This window comes from Carassius carassius, chromosome 16 (genome assembly GCF_963082965.1).
Source record: "Carassius carassius chromosome 16, fCarCar2.1, whole genome shotgun sequence".
NCBI lineage: Eukaryota > Metazoa > Chordata > Actinopteri > Cypriniformes > Cyprinidae > Carassius > Carassius carassius.
In genome coordinates this window covers 5,925,110-5,951,912 of record NC_081770.1, presented here as the reverse complement: position 1 = coordinate 5,951,912, position 26,803 = coordinate 5,925,110, and the positions used below count along the sequence as shown (strand labels likewise).

The 26,803-nt window shown below is 38.0% G+C and overlaps 1 long non-coding RNA gene across 2 annotated transcripts; it reads right to left on the bottom strand.

The window, feature by feature from the left end:
- Positions 1–24,390: 24,390 nt before the first annotated feature.
- LOC132160370 (uncharacterized) lies at positions 24,391–26,003 on the bottom strand. 2 transcript variants are annotated; one of them, XR_009437993.1, is made up of 2 exons: positions 25,101–26,003; positions 24,391–24,608 (listed from the first exon to the last, which is right to left on the bottom strand). It is a non-coding gene; the product is annotated as an uncharacterized LOC132160370 (long non-coding RNA). The 2 variants fall into 2 exon arrangements; XR_009437992.1 differs by lacking the exon at positions 25,101–26,003 and adding an exon at positions 24,680–25,088.
- Positions 26,004–26,803: the final 800 nt, after the last annotated feature.

The window sequence follows — 26,803 nt, the reverse complement described above, 5'->3', positions numbered from 1 at the left end:
TGGAAAATGGAAAAAAGTGCAAGTGCAACAATTGAGATTGATGTATTGGGTGAGTTTGCTTTTGGTTTTTTCAAAAACTATACAGTAAAATGCCTTGACAATTAATACAGTGATAATCAGCGTCACGCAAAATACATATGACTTGAAAGTATGAGCAAACCTATAAAGGAACCCTTTTTTATGAATGTTGGAAAATGGGAAAAAGTGCAAGTGCAACAATTGAGTTTGATGTTTTGGGTGATTTTGCTTTTAGTTTTTTCAAAAACTATACAGTAAAATGCCTTGAAAATAAATACAGAGATAGTCAGTGTCACTCCGAATACATGTGACTCAAAATAATTAGCAAACCTATAAAGGAACCCTTTTTAAGAATGTTGGAAAATGGAAAAAAGTGCAAGTGCAACAATTGAGTTCAATGTTTTGGGTGATTTTGCTTTTAGTTTTCTCAAAAACTATAAAGTAAAATGCCTTGAAAATTAATACAGTGATAGTCATGGTCACTCTGAATACATATGACTTGGAAGCATGAGCAAACCTATTAGGGAACCCTTTTCATGAATGTTGGAAAATGGGACACCGTGCAATTGCTAAGATGCATTTTGTTGTTTTAGGTGATTTTGCTTTTAAATTTCTCAAAAACCATAGAATAAAATACCTTAAAAATGAATACAGTGATTGTCAGTGGCACTCTGAATACATATAACTTGATAGAATGAGCTAACCTATAATGGAACCCTTTTTATGAATGTTGGAATTGTGAAAAAGTACAAGTACAACAACTGAGTTTGATGTTTTGGCTGATTCTGTTTTTATATTTTTCCCAAAACTATACAGTAAAATGCCTTGAAAATGAATACAGTGAAAGTTAGGGTCACTCTGAATACATATGATTTGAAAAAATTAGCTAACATATAAAGGAACACTTATGTATGTAGGAAACTGGGACAGTGCAATTGCTAGGATGAATTTTATTTTGTTAAACACAAACATATATATATATATATATATATATATATATATATATATATATATATATATATATATATACACTTAAACATTAAATAAGAAAACAATGAATGAAAATCATTAATCTTATCATTTATAATCATTAATAAACGATTTCTAATAATTAATGTACAATACAAACCTTTAAATACAAAAATTAAGTATTTAAAAACGAAAATTTTCAAATTATTTAAAATAATCAAAAGTATAAAAGGAAACCTGTGTACGACAGCTTCTTTTCATGCATTTTGACTGCTCTCAGCACCCGTACCGTAAGTGCATGATTACACGCGCAAGAGAAAAAAAGTGCGGCTGGCTTGACCGCAGTCCCAGAAACTCTGTGTACGTTACCAACAGAGGATGTAATTTAGCGTTTCACACAATTGATTCAGCAACCGTTTACTGAGAGGTTTTAATATAATGTAGTGTCATATTTACTAGTTTAGAAGTGAATGTGTATCATGTGTTTCACATCTCGCTGCGTGCCGCCATGTTCGAGACGTCACATGCACGCGCTTTTTTGCAACATTGAAGTTATGGAGTTTCGATTGAGATGGAAATTCAATTTAAGTGGCTTTATGTTGCACATTTTCTTTGTAGACGCTGGGAAGTATCCCTTTCTGAGGAACGTAAATTACATCTGTAATTAATAGTTCAGTTATAATAGCATGTTATTTTATTGTACAACGTGATCCTGTTTACGTTTTTCACCTGGTGGTCGATAAAACACGTGAAGAATCCCCACAGTCTCGCATTGACTTGGAACCCGACCAGTATCATAATTGACGTGTCTCTTCATTAAAGCACCTAGCAACCACATAGAAACACCCCAGTAAACGCAGAGCACACCACTGAGACCTCAGCACACCTCAGCAGGTGGACCAGGTGCAGATCTTCAGATCTTCACAATTCAGAGTCAGGAATAGGACGGCATCAGGATCCCAGGTGAGATTTTCTTTAGCAAACCTTTATGTGTGTGTGTGTGTGTGTGTGTATATATATATATATATATATATATATATATATATATATATATATATATATATATATATATATATATATATATATATATAGTGTTTCATTGTCCCGATACTGTTTGCTGCTAAAATTGGGTTATTTTTAATTGATGTTTGAATTATATTTGAATTTATTTTCCTTGTATCTTTTTTGGCGTTGTGAAGCGCAGAATTAAAATATTTTATAACGGTTCGTACGTAAACCATTTGAAGGCAGTTCATTTAAGAATACGTTTATAAACGGTTGTGTATTAAGCAATAAACTTGTTTTATTCATGCTTTCTGAAAAAATGATGATAGTATTTCTGCAATCAAATGATGTGTCCAGTATTTAATGTCGACTGGTTAGAATAAGAACCAATCAGATTCGTGAATGATTTTATTCTTTTGAGTCGGTTCTCTTCAATGAATTGGCCAAATAGCAGCACGGTTAGAATCAATTCGCGATTCAGTCTGAATGATTCATTGAGAATCACTGAATCGTTTTGATCAGTTTCTCACTAGAGATGTGATCTATATATCTATTATAGATCAGTGGATGGAGCGTACAGAACCGAGAGTGACATGGAAGAATTATATCTTATCCAGTCATTTGAAACCGAGCCTGAAAAGGAAAATTAAGTTTTTGTTTATTGAGTTGCACTGCAGATAAAACAAATTTAAGAGTGTATAGAGGAATAGCGATTTTATAGCGATTATTCAGGTTTTTTTTTTTTCATTTTTCTACAGTTATATTCAAACTGCAGCTCTACTGAGATCTATTTATAGCTCCCTCTGTTTGTTAGCAGCAGACTATGGTTATTCTAGAGAGAAATCTTCTTGTTGTGAACACAAGAGAGCGCTAGTATAACAGTGGAAACCAAGGGTATTTTGAACTGTAGTCAAAAAGTGAAATGTGTATATTATAATCATTCATTACACACAGACTGATATATTTCAAATAATTATTTAACTGACAACTAAGGAAAATCCCAAATTCAGTATGTCAGAAAATTAGAATATTGTTGAAAAGGTTCATATTGAAGACACCTGGTGCCACACTCTAATCAGCTATTTAACTCAAAACACCTGCAAAGGCCTTTAAATGGTCTCTCAGTCTAGTTCTGTAGGCTACACAATCATGGGGAAGACTGCTGACTTCAGAGTTGTCCAAAAGACGACCATTGACACATTGCACAAGGAGGGCAAGACACAAAAGGTCATTGCAAAAGAGGCTGGCTGTTCAGAGAGCTCTGTCTCCATGCACATTAATAGAGAGGTGAAGGGAAGGAAAATATATGGTAGAAAAAAAGTGTACAAGCAATAGGGATAACCGCATCCTGGAGAGGATTGTGAAACAAAACCCATTCAAAAATGTGGGGGAGATTCTCAAAGAGTGGACTGCAGCTGGAGTCAGTGCTTCAAGAACCACTACACACAGACGTATGCAAGACATGTGTTTCAGCTGTCGCATTCCTTGTGTCAAGCCACTCTTGAACAACAGACAGACAGCATCTCCTGGGCTAAAGACAAAAAGGACTGGACTGCTGCTGAGTGGTCAAAAGTTATGTTATTTGATGAAAGTAAATTTTGCATTTAGAAAATCTATGGGGTATTGTGAAGAGGAAGATGTGATATGCCAGACCCAAGAATGCAGAACAGCTGAAAGCCACTATCAGAGCAACCTGGGCTCTCATAACACCTGAACAGTGCCACAGACTGATCGACTTCATGCCACGCCGCATTGCTGCAGTAATTCAGGCAAAAGGATTCCCAACTAAGTATTGAGTGCTGTACATGCTCATACTATTCAAGTTCATACTTTTCAGTTGGGCAAGATTTCTAAAAATCCTTTCTTTGTATTGGTCTTAAGTGATATTCTAATTTTCTGAGATACTGAATTTGGGATTTTCCTTAGTTTTCAGTTATAATCATCAAAATTAAAATAAACATTTGAAGTATATCTGTCTGGTTGTAATGAATGAATATAATATACAAGTGTCTCTTTTTCAATGGAATTAGTGAAATCAACTTTTTGATAATATTTTAATTATATGACCAGCACCTGTACACCACATCATCTTCCTGTTTTAACACTCTGAAAGAAAACACAAACACAAAAAATACTGTGTCAATATCATAGACTGTAAAAAAACATGTATGTAGTTTCCGACATCACCCATAGGTTCCCGAAGAGCATTTTTTAAGCCTAAAGTGGGTGGAGCAAACATCGCCATCTTGGCAGCACATCGCTGCGCATCACTCTGGGGTAATCAAAAATGGGCAAAAAGGCAGGATCTGGTTGTTGAAACCACACCCACCTATCTTGACGGCAGTGTCAGCAGCGGAAATCAACCTTTCACTTAAGTGGCCACACCCTTAATTATGCAGATCTTTAAGGCTTAATATAATTTAAATGGATGAGTTCTAAAAAAATAAAAAAATAAAAAAAAAATAAATAAAAAAAAAATCACCCTCCTCACAATTAATTAGCTTTATTGACCAAAATAATTTTTTGAACTAGGCTGTAAACATGTTTTTTTTTAATCCTGTAAAGTTTTAAACATTAACCCCTGGTTTCACAGACAGGGCTTAAGACTAGTCCTAGACTAAAATGTAAGTCTGAGCTGTTTCCACTGAAATAAACTTGCACTGACTGATCTTAAAAATATATCAGTGCCTTTTTAGTTTTAAGATGCACATCGGTAATGTTTTTTTCTAAGCATGTTTATAAAAATTACTTAAATGTCCTAATTGATCTATGGTCTAATCCTGGCTTAGTCTAAGCCCTGTCTGTGAAACCGGGCCTAAGAGTTTTAACAATTTTAAGTCACTTCCTAGTTAGCTTTATGAAAGAGAGTGGGAGGTTCCCTTTCATAGTTCACTTCGATGCTGCGGTGATGTCACCGTATGGGAACACCCCTTGGTGTGACGAATGTTTGAAGCCCTGTACCATCCCGCCAATTTATTGGCCACTTGGCACCACCCTACGCATGCTTACTCTGATTTTATTTCCTTCCCTAGGAAAGCATCTCGCGTTCTAAGTAACAATTATACGAGCAGTGTTCAACTGCTCTTCGCAGCAAGATGAGTCAATGAAAGGTAAGGAGCCGTGTAACAGGTTTATCATGGGGGGCACTCATGAAAGGTACGCTTGGCAGCCTCTCTACATGTTCTCACTGTGATAGCCTGCGGTTTAAGTTCTGCGCTCAGGAGTGTACATTTTCACTAGGTCGCACTCGCGTCGAACCCCGACTGTAATGCTTCTGTGGTTGCCGAGGCGCCGCACGGTGGCTTAGGGTGATGTGTGCGGCCTGGAATATGAGGACAGTCCTGCGCTGGAGTTTTTTCCACTTTGATCACTCTCCCCCACTCGAGTGCAATATATCAGCAGAATTGCTTTTAACAAACTATGTTTTGCCCACCGCAGCTTTTGGCTTTGGACACATTCTTTCCCTCTGAGTGGACAGGAGAAATGCTCCTCCGCTTCCTTCAGTGAGCTGTTGGATGTGGTTACTCGCGCGGTGGATAAACTGGGGTTGGATTGAGCCCCCTCAGACACTCTGCCTTCAAAGTTCAAGGGACGGCCCAAGGGTCTGGCAAAGATGGCCCGTTTTATGATGGCCCACAAAGCTGCCACTTTCTCACTAGCAGCAGGGCCCGATGTGCATCCTGTTGGAATAAATCCTGCTGTAAACACGCTTCAGGATTATATACAACGAAACGCAGTGACCTTGACACATGCATTTCATGTGCTTATGGACGCTGCAAGCTTTCTGTGCTCAGAAGTTCTAATGCATGTGGAGACACTACAGCTACACCATTCAGTTTCGAAAAGGCCCGCTTCCTCTCCATGGTATTCTTCTCACGATTGTGAGTTTAGAAGAAATCGCAGTGCTGCGACAAGAGATGTTATCTCTAGGGATGGGCGTTTTCCGCAAATATCACATTAGAATATTTTTGCTCACAAAAAACTAATATTTGAATATTCGTTTATTTAAATTAAGTTTAATGAGACAGACTTTATTTTTCAGCAACATTTATTGTTTCCGTCATTTTTGAACAAGCTTACACACAATAAGCGTGAACATTACCCATCGTGTTTTGTAGCTGAAAACCTTTAACAATGCGTGTGAACAAACAAAAGTACAGATTAAAAGAAAAAAAAAGTGAACAAAGAAAAAACGTAAAGCAGCTTGCAGCAATTAGGCTATTGTAGAATGTAGCCTACACTTTGAAACTTTTAAACTGTCAGCAAATCTTTTTTTCTTTTTTTCTATTGTTTTACATGTTCTTGTTAAGATACATGGCATGTAAACATGATCGGGGGAAGTCGGCTCCTTAGTCTGTTAACAATAAGGACGACTGCGGAGAAACGCGCTCTGATGGCACAGACGTTGTCGGGACTCACAAATAACGGTGTGCTAAGTGAATAAGTTTTGTGAAGCGCTTCGTGTTTTCGCTTCACCACTAAATGGGATCCTCATCTGGTGGAATACATGGCTCCAGCAAGAACTGTCCCCACTTGTCTCGGCTGGACTCTCTGTATATCGCTGAAGAACTGGCTCAGCCTTTTCCGACGAGTGGGCATTGCATCCTCTTCATCATTGGTGGCGGCAGCTGCATCCGCACCACTCGCATCAAGGAAAATGTTCTGATAATGTTAAAAAAGTTTTTTTTTCTTACTTCTCTCATGTTTTCATCGAGAAACCTGAGATGTTTGTGCCGAGGGTCTAGGGCAGACGCCAGAAGAGGAGTTTTCACTGCATTCTCCAAGTTAGCTGTGTTTATTCGTTGCTTGAGAGATGCCGCAACAATGTTCTTGAATTCGGTCACTTTCTGTGATTCTCCACGGCATATTTGAATTACTGTAGAAGACCGCAGTTCTTAGGGGCTGTTTACATCGCGTCTTTTGCGCGCTCAAGTTCGTTATTTCCAATGTAGGCACGCGGAATGCACGCTCATAATGGAAGCGACGCGGTCGCGACGCACCCGTTTTTTCAGGCACGCCCGCATCGAGTTCAGAATGCCGCAAGCGCACCGCATGTCATGTGACAAGAACTAAACATTCAGCTTCATCCTTTCCCGTAACAATGTTGAAAGCTCAGCCAAGATGAAGGAACAGCTGATCATAGCTGTATATGGATTGCCATTTTGAAATAAATTTAGTAGCAGAGCTACTGAAAGCTATTTTTTGTGCAGCAAATCCATTTATCCTTTGCTGAAATTTCTGCGTCTCCATGGAGAGCCTCAGGAGCGCTTCTGCCCGAGCTCTTTGGAAAGAAGCAGAAAGCAGCGCGTCTAGCGTTTTCCACGCGCTTTTAGGTGCGATATGTGAACGGCCCCTTATTCATTCATTAATTATTTTTTGCTTGCATACATCTTCATATATGCCGTGGAGAATCACAGAAAGTGACCAAATTAGGTTTTATTGTGAACTTTTTTGCGAAATTCGAATATCATTTTTATTTATTGAATAATTAGAGCAGAACGAATATTCGAATGTTCGACTATCCGTGCACACCCCTAGTTATCTCTACTGAGAATAGGGGCTTTGGAAAAAGTACACCCCTCTCAGATGGAGTCAGGATTTTATAAATACAAAAAAAAAAAAAACATGGCGGTCTACGACCAATATTGGATTCAAATCGTTTGAATCTTGCACTCAGGATGAGCAAATTCAAGATTGTGACTGTAAAATCTATTATGTCTCAGATTCAACCAAACCATCGGTTTGTCATGATCAATCTGAAGGATGCATACTTTCATAGTCAAATAATCAAGAGACGCTGGAATTACTCAGATTCGCTCTGGAGGGCAAAGTTATCAATTCCGTGTTCTTTCCTTCAGTTTAGCCCTGGCTCCACGGACTTTCACAAAATGCATGGACGCAGTTCTTGCCCCATTGCGGCTTCAGGGCATTCATGTGTTAAATTGCCTAGCCGATTGGCTGGTATAAGCACAATCACAGACTCAAGCACGCTCTCATCGAGATCTCAAGCTGAATCATTTAAGCAGCCTGGGTTTACTCATTAAAGTAGACACGCTAAGCTCTGTGTACTTTCTAAAATCCACGTAAGTGGTAGTGATGTGTCGTTCTTGAACGATTCGTTCATTTTGAATTGATTAAGAAAGAGAATTGATTAGTTCATAGTAACTATTCCAAAATAAATCAAAATAATAAAAAAGTAAATAATTAAAAATAAAATTAAAATTAAAAGATAATAAAGCCACAGGGTCTAATAACCTTAACAAATGAACTTTAAAAGTACAATATAAATAAAGAAAAAAAAAAAGAAAAACTAAATATTGCACAACAAGCTTTGCTTTTTTTATATAATAATTTAAAAAGAATACATTTTAAAATAAATAACACTTTTGTGCCAAAATAAAAACTTTATATCAAAGAGGATAACTATTCCCCAAATAATTTTAAACCATTTAAATAAACATAAATGAAAATTAAGAGATACTAAAGCTACGGAGCCTTATAACAATAACAAATTATCTTTAAAATCACAACAACAACAAAAATATTGCACAACAAGCTGGTCTTTTTCTAAATAAATAAAAATAAATAAGCTTTAAAATAAATAACACACCGTGACTATATTTTTAGGACTTGCTTTAAGGCATGTTTGCATTAAAAAAAAACAAGCTCCCTGGCCTTGGGTGGGCTGAGTCTGTTTCTTCTATCTGAGATAATCTGCCCAGTTTTAGAAAAAATTATTTCAGATGGCACAGATGTGGCCACAATGCAAAGTCTTGTCTTTGTGACTTCAGAAAGACTTTTGTATACTGGTGAACATCTCCTCCACCAGGCCAGAGGGTCTGATGTGCGGGGTAAGAGTGGCTCTGCAAGGTAGGCCTGTACCTTTATAGCATCTGAGGTCTTAGAAGAGGGAGCAGAAGGCCTCAAGCTTGCTACCCTCTCGTCAAAGTCTTCCCAAAACATGGCCCCTGCACTGGCAGTAGCACCAGGATCTGAAGTATCCTCCTCACTCTGAGCTGGGTTAAAACTGTTAAAGCTGAAGTTATCATAACCTTAATGTTTTAAACTAACATTAATAATTCAAATTCAAAATTTTATTTGCTTTTAATGTATATGTCATTATGTCCTTTTTTGAGTAATCTTCTTATACATATATTACACCAATATGTAAAGTCTGCCTTTCACTCACTTCACTTTTTTTTCACTTCCCGGGTTTTTTTTTTTGTTTGTTTTTGTTTTTTTGAGAATGCAGATGTTGATAGTTTCTCAACATGTTACATGTTGTTCGTTCCCATATGAAATAAATTAAAGTAAGTGTTTCTTTTGGAACCCTGATAGTTTACAATCATAAACACAGAATGGGAAACCCAAAGCTTTAAACTGTTATGATAATTTTAATAGTTATTTTTTTCACTGTTAAAGTGTGGTAAAAATGTGGAATCAGACGTCATTAAAAATGAATGGCAAAGATTCTGAATTCTTACATTTAATATGTAAAACTGGATACCATGATAAATTATTTTTTATTATTTGAAATACTTTACCTAAAAAAAGTGGTCTGTTCTGTCTGTAATATGACGAAATAGACATTTCTGCCTGTGTAAACAGCACATTACAAACGTCGTTGATATCGCCAGTTTCTGAGGGAGCTTATCTTTCTTTGGGCTCAAGCACATGTAACAGTGGAGCTGTGGTGTGTTTCAGTTTGATATTTCTTGAGTCCTTTTCCCATAGACAGTAAAATAGCCTTTTCCCGATGACGTATAATAAAAACAGTTGCCAGCCAAACCTTTCTGTTGAGTGCCACAGGGTTCTATTCTTGCACCCATTCTTTTTTCTTTGTATTTACTTCCTTTGGGCTCTATTTTCAGAAAGCATAGTGTATCATTTCACTGCTATGCAGATGATACCCAAATTTATATACCTTTTGTCAGAGTTTTTGTTTTGCAAGTATCGACAGAAAAATGACCTAATCTGACAGAGAAACTTATATTTGTTAAATATAAGCTAAGAACAGTTCCCTGGATCCCCACAAAATATTCTAGTCGAGATAAAAGAGTTTTATGATCAACTGTATCAAAAGCCGAATAGTATCATTAAAGACCCGTTATAAAACAGACTCTGTGCTATGCACAGGCTTAAAGCCAGACTGTAAAGTTTCAAAAATATGATTTGCACTAAGAAAAGACTGCATCTGAACAGTTGCTGAACACAATTTTCTCCGGTGCTTTGAAATGTGTGAAGTGAACCTTATATGCACTTATGAGATATTAAAGAATCCTGCTTTATGCTGTACTTCTACTCTCTTAGATGATCAATTCATATTGTGTGTGTAACGAACATTGTTGTGCAAGTTACTCTGAAAATGTAATCAAATTGCTGATTACTGATTACTCATTTTAAAAGTAATCACGTTAGTGTTCTGATTACTTTATTTCAAAAGTAATAAGTTACATTACTTTTTATATACCTGGAAGTGAGGAATAATACTAAAATGGTCATATTCACCCAGTATTACTTGATCTAATTTACAAATATCTCAATTATAGTTAAGTAGAAATTAATTGTACTCTTTTGTGTTTTAGCCACTGTCCAATTTATTATAATCAAACATATTTTTATATTTAAATAATGAAGATTTTTCGAGAGAAGAGGAATACATCAATTGAATCTACAAAGGGTCTGAGGTCTAAGAGTATTTTTGGGGCTAGGAGAAGTTTTGTCATGCCCTGACGTGTGCTTTTTTCAGTTGCTTCACATCTAAATGGCTAAAGTCTAATATCACTGTAATCAGCACAAACTGGGCTGTAATAATATGTGAGCAGCATGTATGTACATGATTGTGTTTTTGAGAAAACAATGTTTATGCGTGGTTAGTGAAAAACTAAAAATGTTAAATCACTTGAATGAGGCTATAAAACACATACAGAACATTGGTTTCACTTTCACAACGAAACCCATAGCATCTCCATGACATAGCGCCGACAGCAACAGCAAGAATAAAAGTTAGGACTTCTTTCTTTGAGTGAATATTTGGGCGGCATTATGCAAATCTTCCCACACATTGACGTAGACATGCGGGGCATGTTAGATCGAGCTGTTTCAGGGGGTGTGGTTGACTCCTTTATAAAGAATTTCTCTTTGGATTTGAGACTTTAGTCGTTGCAACTTTACAGACCTTCTTTATGCACCAAGAGCTATCACTCCAAAGAGAAAGGAAAAGTTAAAATACTTCAGAATATCATTTTCACAATAGTACTGTAAATGTAGTCAGTTATGTGACATTAATAAGACATCACCTCTGCTATGAAATATTAGACTCTGGACAGGTGCATCAAAAAAAAAAAAAAAAAATAATATCATGGAAAAGTTCTAAAATTCAAAAAAGCAAAACTTTCTCATATTGTAAATTTATTGCACACAAACTTAAATATTTCAGGGTTTTTTTTATTCTGATGGTTATGATTTACAGCTTAGGAAAATAAAAAATTCAGTATCTCAAAATTAGAATGTTTTCTCAAGGATAAAAAAAAATTTTTCAATTATGCACTCAATGCTTGGTTTGGGCTTCTTTTGGACAAATTAATGCTTCAGTGCAGCGTGGAATGGAGGCGATCAGCCATCATTGAAGCTCAGGTTGCTTTGATAGAGGTCTTCAGCTCCTCTGTATTATTTGTCAGATGTTACTTATTTTCCTCTTCACAATACCCCATAGATTCTCTGTGAGGTTCAGGTCAGGTAAGTTGGCTGGCCGATCAAGCACCGTAATATCATGGTCAGCAGACCACTTGGAAGTGCTCCAGAATCTCCTGGTAGATGGCTGCATTCTGTGCCTCTCTAGTCTTCCTCCAGACTCCAGACCTTGATTTCAAAATGAAATGCTAGATTTACTTTCATCTGAAAAGAGGAATGTGGACCACTGAGCACTGAAGATCTTTTTCTCCTTACCCCAGGTGAGACGCTTCTTACGTTTTTTTCTGGTTCAGGAGTGGCTTGGTTCTAGGAATGTGACAGCTGTTGCCCTTTTCTGAAGACGTCTGAGTGAGGTGACTCTTGATGCACTGACTCTGGCTTCAGTCTACTCCTTGTGAAGCTCTCCTAATTTCTTGTATTGGCTTTTCCTGACAATCATCCCAAGGCTGTGGTCATCCCTGTTGCTTGTGCACCTTTTCTACCACACTTTTTCTTTCCAGTCAACTTTCTGTGACTATATTTTGATACAGCCCTCTTTGAACAGCCAACCCTTTCAGCAGTGACCTTCTGTGGCTTACCCTCTTTGTGTAGGATGTTGATGATTGTCTTCTGGACAACTGTAAAGTCAGTTGTCTTTCCCATAATTGTGGTTGCATGTTCCAAACAAGCCAGAGAGGTACCCATTATTTATACTCAAAATCAATCAACTAATCAAGCTCAAAATGGAATATTCAAATTTTTCGAGATACTGATTTTTTATTTAATTAGGCTGCAAGTCATAAACATCAGAATTAAAACAAAAAAAAATCTCTTAAAATATTTCAGTTTGTGTGCAATGAATCTAGAATATAAGAAAGTTCTTGCTATACAAATGTGCCTTGTAAACAAGGTTACAGCAGACAGCAGGGCCGGCTCCAGGCTGTCATGCCCAACCTTTCAGAATTAGATAAAGATTACATTAATTAATTTTTTTTTGTGCATAGATTAAAACTTATCTGATGTCGACTGTATACCTGAAGTCTAAGGTATAGCTTGAGACTAAAGCAAAGGCATACAATGAGTGAAAACAGGCAGAAATATTTGCATTCTATCACAGGGAGTTTGAGAGTTATGGGGAGTTTAATACATGAATATGTATCATAGCCTACAACTGAATTTGCCTGATCCGTTTTAATGTTCTAAAATAATAATGATAATAAAAAACATTCAATAACTTGCGTTCATTGCATGGACGGGGAACGAGCATATATAAGCATCTAAAATGTATAGGCTGTACAGTTGAACGCTTATCCTTTTTGACTGTTAATGTTGAATGTAAGAATTACTTTAGATAATACATTCGAGCCGACTGTTGCTAAAGTCTGATGCAAACTATTCGACTTTTCCTTTTCTTTTTTCTTTTTCTTTTTTTGTCAAATTCTGCAGTTTTGAACTGAATGTTGGGCTGTCATTTACATTTTTCATGTAATTCGTAATTATTGTGATGACAATAGCATTTTTCTAATAAAGAAGTGAAGTCTGCACACTGTAACTACTGCTCCAGAGGAATTTATTTAAGCTCAAGCAACGTTTCGACCTTCAGGTCTACATCATGGCACGCCTGATGATGCCTGATGAAGACTGATGAAGACCTGAAGGTCGAAACGTTGCTTGAGCTTAAATAAATTCCTCTGGAGCAGTAGTTTTCAGTGTGCGGACTTCACTTCTTTATTTGATTATATTATTTAGTTGTCTTGCACCTGCAACCTATTTGGATGTTTGGGATGTGCACACCATTTTTGTGTTATTGAGTCAATAGCATTTTTCTGCCTTGCGAGTCAGAGCTGCACAAAGAACACTGGGGGCGAAGTTATAATGTGTGTAAGACTGAAGTAATATAGAGATAGATATTAAGACATAATCAGCACCAATATTTGCATGATTGAATTTATTTGTCACTGGGCAAAACAAAACTCGCTCTTTCAATGTTGTGTGTTTTGATGCAAACTATTGGTATGAATGAAAGGGATGATATTGCAATGACATTATGTTTGTAAATCCCAGTGCTTGAGTTTTTAAACTTTCGGATGACTTGATGTTTGTCAAAATTGAAGAAGCTTATAAAGTTTGATAGTAAAAGCATGCCGTAAATGTGAACTAACAAACTTTGGGACTGCTGATGGGTTTAAGCAAGTTAATGGATGAGAGGGTGATGTGAGATGGAGCAATATTCATCTGAATATACTCAGACCAGAATTTTCACCTTCAATAACTTCAGTAAATTACTGGGAAATGGTCAAGAAAAATCTGTATTGATATTCGTGGTGGGTATATTTAGTGTTCTTCCCCTCATATTCAGTATCAGTATAGTGCTGTTGTTTCTAGTGTGTGTGTGTGTTATAGATCAGACACACACTCACGCTAATGACTGTCTCTCTCTATCATTACAGTATCAGTATAGTGCTGATGTTTAGTGTTTGTGTGTTATAGATCAGACAGAATTTCACACTAATGACCGTCTGTCTATCATTACATATTTCAGAAACACAAGGTTATAACAGCCAGAGAAAACATAAAGACTGAAGTCAAGGGTCAAGAGCCCAACTAAAGCAAACACTGATCTCTAACATGGTTACTTCAAATGAAACAATAAATCAACATCTAAACCTTAGTTCATTCTCAATAAGATCTTCTGTAGACGTCTGACAGAAATAAAGTCAGCCTGGTTATTAATAAGTGGAGCTGGTGATGCTGTTTGTGGGGTTGTTTAATCAGATCTTGAGAGATTTCATGTATTTTATTTCAGTTGATTTCATCTAAGACTGTGTCTGAAGTCAGTTGTAGTAGTTCTTGTGTTTCTCTTTTCTTCAGTGATTCTGTTTGTTAACAGCAGCTGTTCATCACTAATTCACAATTATCACTCAGTTAATCACTTAATTACCTGAATGCAAAGTTTTAAAACTTACATGGTTTAAATCAAGGCAATCTGTTTACTCAAACGGTTTGTTAAGTTATTTGTCTGGTTTTACAGTGCATATAATATATAAAAACGAATATATATAAAACTTTTCAAAACATTAAATGTATATTGTTTTTATGTCGATGTCCATCAGTGAATCTGCTGTCACGGGAACATGCCAGCTGAAGATAATGAGGAAAGTATATTGCTCCTTTTGCAAAGTGCATTCCTAACGACTACTTAATGGGGATAAGGATGATCATTTCCAAATTTAATTTGCCCGTGTACCGGCGGGTACCGTTCAGTACCGATACTTGTACCCAGAGGTGGAAAGTAACGAATTACATTTACTCGCATTACTGTAATTGAGTAGCTTTTTTGTGTACTAATACTTTTTAAAGTATTTTTTTAAATCTGTAATTTTACTTTTACTTAAGTATATTTTGTTTGAAGTATTGTACTTCGCTACATTTTAAAAAACATTAATTACTGAGTTAAAAAAAAAAAAAAAAAATCGCTCCCTGGAAACTATGTCAGTAAATAATGGGCAGGAGGGCAAACTGGCGCTAAAATCACAAGAAAGATGCAGACGGTCAAAACAGGCGTTAGTGGTGCAGACACCGCTGAAAACGAAACCCCGTCATATTCTGAAGTTGAACTCGAAGGGAATGAAGTGAACCCCTGGCCATATGTATGCTCTATTATGCAGTGTAAGCTGTACTTGCCTAGGAAGACCAAACTAGCAGCTTATAAAATCTCGACAAGACATCAACCCTTCGCAAGAATGTAGAGGTAAGCTAAATAATTGCATCGTTGCATTGGTGGTTAAAATGAAGCTTTGACATGTTAGCAAGAGGTTTTGCACAAATTAGCCAAAAAGACAGTGGGTAGGAGTGTGCTATATATATCATCTGCGATAATATCATATTTTTTGTTTTAATGATGTGTGCGCGCATTTATAGTGCGTTCTTTCACTGTGTGATTCAGTCTCATAAAATGCATTTAGAATGATCACGAAATTTAAGATATAGTGGCAGAAAATTCACATATTTATATAATTTCATATATTAAATCAAAATCACACAAAGAAGGCCGTCTTTTCCTCCAAAAATCATCATGAATATATACATAGGCCTACATATATAACAGTTCAGTAAACAAGTTAATTAAGAGACTTGCGTTTTAGACACCATATTGCCTTTTTAGCTCTATTTCTACAACAGAAAATAATTCCAAACACAGCCACCAAAGCACAGTTTTGCGTCTCTGAGCAACGTGACAGTGTTTCGTTCCTGAATGAATCAACCGTTTAAATGATTCGGTTCAATCGCAATGACCCACTTATTAACAGTGACTTGCTGACACATACTGGCCATTTTAATATCACATTTAAAGTATCTTTTGATTTTTTTTAAATTAATTTCTTATCATTTCAAATGAGTATTCAACATTTTATGTCTTGTATATCAAAACATTATTCATGCATTTGTAACTGCAGGTTAAATGCATTCTTGTCCTGCACTAAACAGTGTAATACATCTAAATGCCACTTCCAATGAATCTTCTGCATTTCCTCTGCATTAAAAGATGAGTTTGTTGATACTGACTTGCCTGGTAACAGCCCAAATGTTTTATTATTCTAAATAACTGATTCCTTTAATTAAAAACAACTAGTTTGAGATTAATAGACCTATCCCAGGGGTGTCAAACTCAGTTCCTGGAGGGCCGTAGCCCTGCAGAGTTTAGTTCTAACCCTGCTCCAGCACACATATCATGTAGTTTTCAAATAAACCTAAATGATTAGATTAGCTGGATCAGGTGTGTTTAATTAGGGTTATATCTAAACTGTGCAGGACTGTGGCCCTCCAGGAACTGAGTTTGACACCCTTGGCCTGTCCCATTTTGACTCCCTCCCACTGTTAAAATGTAACTAAGTAATTTTTACTCTGAGTAAATTTTAAATGAGCTACTTTTTACTTTTACTTGAGTAGATTTTTAGACTGGTACTTTTACTTGTACTTAAGTAAAATTTCATTAATGTAATGGTACTTTTACTTGAGTAGAATATTTTTGTACTCTTTCCACCTAGTACCGGCACATCCCTAAACTAGCGTCACATCACACACACAGAACTGTAAAGGTACGTCAACCCGTCAAAATAAAAGTCCGGTTAAAGACTATTGTTCAGCAGAATGTACATAGCCTACTACTAAAAAAAAATCCAACATTATTTTTTTTTTAAGGTTTAATCAGACAACATTTCTTCCATGTTTTATTTTTAATAGTAAATCCCCTTTGTTTACCGAAAAGTTAAGTTAATTTTCAATAATTAAAAGATAAATTAATGTTTTTATGTGTTTAATGTTTAATGTGCATCTGAGAAAATGCTTTATTTAAAACCCCAACTGAATGGCACTTAAATACACTTAATTCATCTGTCAACTTTATTGTCATTGTTCACAGTACAAGTACAGACAGAGAAACAATGGGTAATAATTAAATGTTTATTTTTGATGTATGCATTACATTCTATGCATTTACAAAATAAAATAAAAAAATTCTAAAAAAGGAAACTTAGTTGTTAATGTTAAGAGACCCAGGAGTCTTATTTTCTCTTGCATAATTAATATTGCACTTTAATTAAGCAAAAACACTTTTTATCTGATTACTCAATGGAATTTTTGGTAGGATACTCAATTAATAAAATATTAGATAGCTACAGCCCTAGTCCGAGAGCTCTCAGTCCCTCCATTGAAACTGTGTGTACGGTATACTGTCCATGTCCAGAAAGGTAAGAAAAACATCTTCAAAGTAGTCCATGTGACATCAGAGGGTCAGTTAGAATTTTTTGAAGCATCGAAAATACATCTTGGTCCAAAAATAGCAAAAACTACGACTTTATTCAGCATTGTCTTCTCTTCCGTGTCTGTTGTGAGAGAATTCAAAACAAAGCAGTTTGTCATATCCGGTTCGCAAACGAATCATTCGATGTAACCGGATCTTTTTGAACCAGTTCACCAAATCGAACTGAATCGTTTTAAACTGTTTGCGTCTTCAATACGCATTAATCCAAATGACTTAAGCTGTTAACTTTTTTAATGTGGCTGGCACTCCCTATATTATATTATTCTGGAGTAATTACTGTACTCAAACAGTACACTGACTGAACTGCTGTGAAGAGAGAACTGAAGATGAACACAGTCACCATATTTGCTGCATGTCCTTCCAATCGCCTATGAGCCGTTTGAATAATGAATCCTGAGAGCGATATGCAAGTGTCAACCTTGCGTCTCAGATCTGGTTCAGGAGTTTGCACTCGATGTAACTCTTCATAAACGATCTTTACCTCCGAGCAGGTGCTTTCTATGTTGTCAATCAGCGCTTTCAATTCATCTTGAGAGGCCTCATCAGCCTTGCCTAATCTTGCATCCATTTTTCATGCATGATTCAGTATTGTTGTTGTACACTCTTCAACCTTTTTTCTTGAAGTTCTCTTCCCTTTTCTGTTAGGGTTCTGGTTCTTTAACTTCTTCGCAGCCTTTCCACCTCTTCTTCAGCATGTTCTTGATCTGTGACTTCAAACTGAACAGTTGATTTGGCATTTTTATGGCAGGTTTCAGCATTTGAGTCAGACATCCTCGAATTAACATTAAATGTGTGTAACCACTAAGCTTAAATTGAATTTGTATGTGTTCAATTAAGCTTGTTTATATGTGAATTTAAGCTACAATGGGCTTAAAGTAAATAATCAGGTTGATTATAACTGTACTAGTTTCTTAACAACTATAGATATATGGAACTGCGGATTTTCTTAATACAGATTCGATATTGTATCTCTTTAAACGTATCTACTTGTAAATGGCTTCAATTTTAGAACAAGAAATATAATAAAATAAAATGATTACAAATTGCACTTCACAGTGTATAACACAATGAATAACCCTTATGTGCAGAGAGAATGTACTCAAAATATATCACTTATTCTTCTAAAAGGAAAGGTTTCTATATACGTGTAGTTTCCCTTTAAGCTTAACTTAAATAGCACTTAAAACTTAATTATATATCACAAGCACTAAATATTGGAAAATTTTGCTTTCAGTTTTCAGATTATTTTTAAACCTTTACAAAAATATACAAATCAAACGCCAGCATGATAGATTTTCCCAAACAGCGTTTGCAGGACAAATAGATCTTTCCTTGATGCAATCTTCAAGTTGAATCACTTCTCTATCCACCTCCTTGTAGCGGAGCACTTCTTGATTATAGCTTGAAATGTTGCAGTTTCAAAGTCTAATCACCGTTCCTTGCGATCGTAATAACGTCCAAGCGAGCGATGCAATATATATCGTCATTTCCGCTAAAGTGACGCATTCTCGCGCCTTACATTTAAAGAAACACAAATTAATTTACATAACATTACATCAAATACACATGTATACCACATTGTACCTCTAATGATGAATGCATGAAAGTATGGATTTAATTATAAATGAATTATTAAACAACTGCACAGAAAATCTGCATAACAGCAAATAGAGACAGTTCTTCTGAAGCCATCAGTGCTGATATTTCTAGTGTTTCTCATAATGACTGTCTCTCTTTATCTGTTCCTGATTCAGGTCTGTCTTCAGATGTTCCAGATCCACGTCTGTCTCCAGGTGCTGTAGCAGGGATTGTTGTTGTTGTTATTCTGCGGGTGCTACTGGTGTGATTTACTATTGCTGCAAGAAGTCTAAGGGTAAGTATCACACAACAATTCATGTAAAATGGAGGAAAAAAACCTAAAAGTCTGATTACTGTTAAACTAATAACAGATGAAGGGCAGATACAGATCTACTCTGAGCTGTGTCTCTGTTTACATACAGTTTCTGCAGATATTATGATTTTTTTTCTGCATGTTTTTCAGGAGTGTGATGTGATATTTAGTATTTAAACCACATTACAAGAGAAACACCATTAATACGGAAATACTAAAGTCAGCACTGATCACAAACTAACATAAAAATAAACTTATAGGTTTGACAAAGATAATACAAAGACAAATAGTAAAATGATGTATAATTATAAATACAGCATGAAACAACTGCAGGATCATAAACCTAATAATGTAACAGGTAAGCCTAGTAAAATTTCAGATACATACAGCATCCTCACAGACTAATATTACTGGAAAAACTCTTAGTTCTCCATCTGATCTAACTGACTGCTTTATTCATCTTCACAGTTCATATCTGTATAAGATTCCAGGTTGATACAAAGATCGTGACATCAAATCTGAGTCTTGTTTGAGACACAAAGTAACAACTAGATCAACAACAGAGCTATATATTCTGCTTTATGTGATGAAGCGTATTTAGTCCATATTGTTAGATCATGTGTCCACTCCAGATAATTAAGATCCAGATCCAGTTTTGACTGCTAACTAGGGATATGCCGGTATCAAATTTTCCTGTTGCGGTTAATTGATAATGCTTTTATCACGGTAGACGGTATTATCACGGTAATTAAATTTTGTTATAGTACAGTATAACAGGTTAAATATCTTTTTTTCTTATAACAAAAATAACTAAACATTTAAAACAATAAAGCAATACAGACAAGTTATCACTTTACAATAAGACCTCATTAGTTAACCTTAGTTAATGCATTAACATTCAAGGCAATGCAAGTTTCATACACAATGGTAATTCAAAGTGCTTTACATAAAAGAAAGTTAAAAAAAAGTCATGAAGAAAAATAATCACAAAAATTAAACAAGCAATTTAAGAACTTGAAAAATGAAAATGATTTAAAAAATTGACTTAAAATTAATTTAAGACAGTTTCAAAATAGAAAATGATTTTACATAAAAAACAGTGCAATACATAAAATATAGTGTAATCAGTTCGGACATCGCATAGTGCTCATTCAATAAATGCACAGCTAAACAATGAGCAATAGCTACATTTACTATAGAAGTTATTAATCTTTGTTAAAAAAAATCTTAAAAGTCTTAGTTCATGTTAGCTCTGTAAATAACACAGTTGCAACTTTCAATTTTAACAATGTGTTAAATATTGGAATATTGTTAAATATTGGAATACCTAGGATGTTCAGAATAATTTTTTCATTGGCAGTTTGTTAACTAATGAAGCCATAATGTAAAGTGTGAATGAACAGTAAAAGATCAAAACATTTTTTAACAATATCTAGGGCATTTGTAGTCCAGATAAAAAAAATAAATAAATGAATGTTTGAAGATAAATAGCTTATTAAGTCTAAATATTTCAGTAGTTGGCTCTGTAATAAACACCATAGGGAAAACACAAATCTGAATGGTTATTTAAGATTATTTAAATATGTGTGCACAATGGTGTCCTAGGTCTTCCCCGGGGGCCTCCTCCCGGTGAGACGTGCCTGGAACACCTCCCTGGGAAGGCATCCAGGAGGCATCCAAAATAGATGCCCGAGCCACCTCAGCTGGCTCCTCTCGATGTGGAGGAGCAACGGCTCTACTCTGAGCTCCTCCCGAGTGACCGAGCTTCTCACCCTATCTCTAAGGGAGCGCCCAGCCACCTGACGGAGAAAGCTCATTTCGGCCGCCTGTATCCGGGATCTTGTCCTTTCGGTCATGACCCACAGCTCATGACCATAGGTGAGAGTAGGAACGTAGATTGACCGGTAAATCGAGAGCTTTGTCTTACAGCTCAGCTCCTTCTTCACCACGACAGACCGGTACAGCGACCGCATTACAGCAGAAGCTTCACCGATCCGTCTGTCAATCTCACGTTCCATCCTTCCCTCACTCGTGAACAAGACCCCAAGATACCTGAACTCCTCCACTTGAGGCAGGAACTCTCCACCAACCTGAAGTGGGCAATCCACCCTTTTCCGACTGAGAACCATGGCCTCGGACTTGGAGGTGCTGATTCTCATCCCAGCCGCTTCACACTCGGCTGCAAACCGTCCCAGTGCACGCTGAAGGTCCTGGTCTGAGGATGCCAACACGACAACATCATCCGCAAAAAGCAGCGACGAAATCGCATGGTCCCCAAACTGGACACTCTCCGCCCTTGGCTGCGCCTAGAAATTCTGTCCATAAAAATTATGAACAGTACCGGTGACAAAGGGCAGCCCTGCCGGAGTCCAACATGCACCGGGAACAGGTCTGACTTACTGCCGGCAATGCGAACCAAGCTCTTGCTCCGGTCGTACAGGGACTGAATAGCCCTAAGCAGGGGGCCACCGACCCCATACTCCCAGAGCACCCTCCACAGGATGTCACGAGGAACACGGTCGAATGCCTTCTCCAAATCCACAAAACACATGTGGACTGGTTGGGCAAACTCCCATGAACCCTCCAGCACCCTGGAAAGGGTATAGAGCTGGTCCAGTGTTCCACGACCGGGACGAAAACCACACTGTTCCTCCTGAATCCGAGGTTCCACTATCGGCCGAATTCTCCTCTCCAGTACCCTGGCATAGACTTTACCAGGGAGGCTGAGAAGTGTGATCCCCCTGTAGTTGGAACACACTCTCCGGTCCCCCTTCTTGAAAAGAGGGACCACCACCCCGGTCTGCCAGTCCAGAGGTACTGTCCAGAACCGCCATGCGATGTTGCAGAGGCGTGTCAGCAAAGACAGCCCCACAACATCCAGAGACTTGAGGTACTCAGGGCGGATCTCATCCACCTCCGGTGCCTTGCCACTGATGAGCTTTTTAACTACCTCGATGACTTCAGCCCGGGTGATGGACGAGTCCTCCTCCAAGTCCCCAGCCACTGCTTCCTCAACGGAACACAAGTCGGTGTGATTGAGAAGATCCTCAAAGTATTCCTTCCACCGCCCAACGATATCCCCAGTTGAGGTCAACATGTGCCCATCTCCACTGTAAACAGTGTTGGTGGGGCACTGCTCCCCCATCCTGAGGCGTCGAACAGTTTGCCAGAATCTCTTCGAGGCCAACTGATAGTCTTTCTCCATGGCCTCACCGAACTCCTCCCAGGCCCGATTTTTTGCCTCCACGACTACCCGGGCTGCATTCCGCTTGGCCTGCCGGTACCTGTCATCTGCCTCCCGAGTCCCACAAGCCATCCAGGCCCGATAGGACTCCTTCTTCAGCTTTACGGCATCCCTTACTTCCGGTGTCCACCACCGGGTTCGGGGATTGCCGCCTCGACAGGCACCGGAGACCTTACGGCCACAGCTCCGAGCAGCCACAGCGACAATGGAGGTGGAGAAAATGGTCCACTCGGACTCAATATCTCCAGACTCCCTCGGGATTTGGTCGAAGCTCTGCTGGAGGTGGGAGTTGAACATCTCTCTGACAGGGGGCTCGGCCAAACGTTCCCAACAGACCCTCACAGTACGCTTGGGTCTGCCGAGTCTGTCCATCTTCCTCCCCCGCCATCGGATCCAACTCACCACCAGGTGGTGATCAGTTGACAGCTCCGCCCCTCTCTTCACCCGAGTGTCCAAGACATATGGCCGAAGGTCTGATGACATGACCACAAAGTCGATCATCGACCTCCGGCATAGGGTGTCCTGGTGCCACGTGCACTGATGGACACCCTTATGCTTGAACATGGTGTTCATTATGGACAAACCGTGGTTAGCACAGAAATCCAATAACAGAACACCGCTCGGGTTCAGGTCAGGGGGGCCGTTCCTCCCAATCACGCCCCTCCAGGTGTCACTGTCAATGCCCACGTGAGTGTTGAAGTCCCCTAGTAGAACGACGGAGTCTCCAGTCGGAGCACTTTTCAATACCCCTCCCAGAGACTCCAAGAGGGCCAGGAAGTCCGCACTGCCATTCGGCCCGTAGGCACAAACGACAGTGAGAGACCTATCCCCGACTCGAAGGCGCAGGGAAGCGACCCTCTCGTTCACCGGGGTGAACTCCAACACATGGCGGCTGAGCTGGGGAGCTATAAGGAAACCCACTCCAGCCTTCCGCCTCTCACCATGGGCAACTCCAGAGTGGTAGAGAGTCCAGCCTCTCTCAAGAAGTGTGGTTCCAGAGCCCAAGCTGTGCATGGAGGTGAGCCCGACTATCTCTAGTCGGTACCTCTCGACCTCCCGCACAAGCTCAGGCTCCTTCCCCGCCAACGAGGTGACATTCCACGTCCCTAAAGCCAGATTCCGTGTCCAGAGATCGGGTCGTTGGGGGTCTCGCCTTCGACTGTCGCCCGATCCACTATGCACCGGCCCCTTACGCTCCCTCGTGCAGGTGGTGAGCCCACAGGAGGGCGGCCCCACGTCACTCCTTCGGGCTGAGCCCGGCCGGGCCCCATGGGGGAAGGCCCGGCCACCAGGCGCTCGCATACGAGCCCCAACCCCGGGCCTGGCTCCAGGGTGGGGCCCCGGCTGCGCCATGCCGGGCGACGTCTCGGTCCTTAATGTAAATGTTAACATGAGGGGTTTGTGAACTGTCCTTAGTCTGTCTCGTCACCAAGGACCTGTTTGCCTTGGGAGACCCTACCAGGAGCATATAGCCCCAGACAACATAGCTCCCAGGATCATTCGGGTACTCAAACCTCTCCACCACAATAAAGTGACAGTTCAAGGAGAGGTTAAGGAGAGGAGGTTAAGGAGAGGAGAGGTTAAAGAATTAAAACTCTTTATTGATTATTTCAGTTATTGATGATGAACAGATCACGTGAATTCAAAGGAAAAGTGTTTATATGTACCATGTTTACATGAATTTAATGAACAAAGCAAATATTTTGTTCTGATCAAATTTGGATATAAATGTCAGTCTAAAGTAATCCCGAAACAGAATTTATGCAAATGTAAATTTAATTTAATTTTAAATACTAATACAGTACAAAACACAGATGTGGTGAATTACATTTAGAAATAAATTGTTTAAACGAATAATTGTAAATGTCCAGTGTTCATATCTGGATCAGATCCATCCAGTGAATAAATGACGCTGTTTTAATGCTCATCCTGCAGGTGGCGCTGCAGATTCATCCTCTCTGTTCAAGACTCTCTTGATCCTCCTGCTGGGAACATACATGTCATTATTCTCTAACGTGCTAAATGAGAACTAAATCCATAAAAAGTATTATAGTACGTTATCTGTTTTATGTAGAAAGATGTACATAGTTACTGTTGTAGTTCGTAGTTTGACCACAGTGAGGCGCCACTAGCGACAAGATCATGATCACTGTATAAAGATGAGATACATGCTTCCTAAAATATACCTAAAATAAGTTGCTATTTATGAATATTCATGATTTAAAGAACCAGTTATACGATTGGACAAAAATAAACAAACAGCCTAGTAAATCTATTTATTAATTTTAAACAAGTATTATTTACTGCCATTGTACAAAACGAAAGCAAATTATTAAAATCTTCTATTTGTCAATTTTCTCAGTGTGGTTTATTTTTTCAAATATAATTTTTGTAAAGTTGGCAAATATAACTGCACCCACATGTAGAACTTCCTGCTGATTTTATTTATAACTAAATTTGCAATATGTCACTTTAACCTCTTGTGGATATGATGTCATGAACCAGAACAGCCACATTAGCCACGCCCACCGGAGCAGAGACGGCCAATCAGAGCACAGCTCCAGTATAAACACAGGACAGACGTGAACTGCTGGAAAAACAGAAACAGAAACCAAAGATGCAGCACTGCGCGAGAGTCATTTAACGTTAATGTGTTTCACATTTGATTCACGTTTCCTTAGAGGTTTCATTATGATGTAACGCCATTTGATGTTTTATTTGTTTAAAAGTGAATGTTTATGTGTGCAGCTCGCCGCGTGTCGCCATGTTCGCGTGACGTCACAATACATCTTCAAATGGCGTTTTGCTGCACTTTTCTTTTTGTAAAAGTGGTAAATTATGACTTTCCGAGGTACGCAAATAGTGTTCAGTGCATGTGCTGTTCATTTACAAATATATCAGATGTAGTTGAAAACATCCCAGAACTTTCAGAAGAGGTTGTGGGTTGAGCTCTTTTGACTAGCTCATCTAAACAGCCACCTACTGTAACAACCAGAACACCATAGTTACCGCACAGCAAATCCCAGAAAACAGCTAAAATCTTCACATTCCCTCGAGTCTGTGTCCTTGACGCTTCAGGTGAGATTTTCGTGTGAGATTGTCTGTTGTCAAGTGTTGTAAACGGGACTCACGCTCATGGGCTACTCTATCACAGCTTTAGACTTAACATTAGATCATTATTTAGATTTCCTAACATTTCACCAATCATGTCATTTACCCGATATACTCTGTCGGCTGTTTCGAATCAGAACCAGCGATTAAAGAATGAATCACTCTTTTGAATCGGCTCTTTTCAGTGAATTGGCCAAGCAGATTAGCAGAAGGCTTTAAAACGAGTCGCGAATCAGTCTGAGTGAATCATTTAGCTCTTTAGCTCTGAATCATTTAGCTCATTTAGTCGTTTGGAGCAGCTCTCGATGAAGTGAATCTTTACTTACAGTCATTTTTAAATCAAACCAACAAATGTATCCTCAGCAATGAAGATAGTTAACTTTATAATCAAGCAGGGCATTAAGGTTAATATAGTTGACTTTAAGCTAACTTTTTTTTATTTAACTTGTTTATGAACGAATCTGCACTGCAAATAAAACAATTTTTAGAACTGAATACTTTCAAAACAGGTCAGTATTGAACGAATCTGTGACTAATCGTATTTTTAAAGCTTTTAGTTATTTTAAAGGATTTGGTTTCTCATCAAGTAGATCTATTTATTCTTGGAGATGAAAATTCTAGTTGTGAACACTAGAGAGCGATAGACTAACAGTTTGGCACATGTTTTTTTTTTATATATATATTTTTTGTTAGCATTTATTGTTATTATTATTATTACTCAAATTTATTGTTAACAACAGGGCAACAAGGCATCTTTATAATTGTTATGTATTGAGATTAAAGAACCATAATCTTTAAATCAGTTTAAAACCGTCTACCATTGGGTACAGTTGGCGTGTGATTTGCTTTGTTCATGTGGTATATACCAAATAAAAAAAATAAAAAAAACTCCATTAAAGCAGTATCACAGCCCATAAAAAAAAAAAAATTTAATTCAAAGATAAACGATGAAACTTGGGTCCAAAATAATTTTGTAAAAGTAGTACAGTAGTCCAAAAGAAAGTGTAAGATTGACTGCTGTTTAGAAAAAACAAATACCAAAAACAAATAAGGCAAATACCCTTCTTTA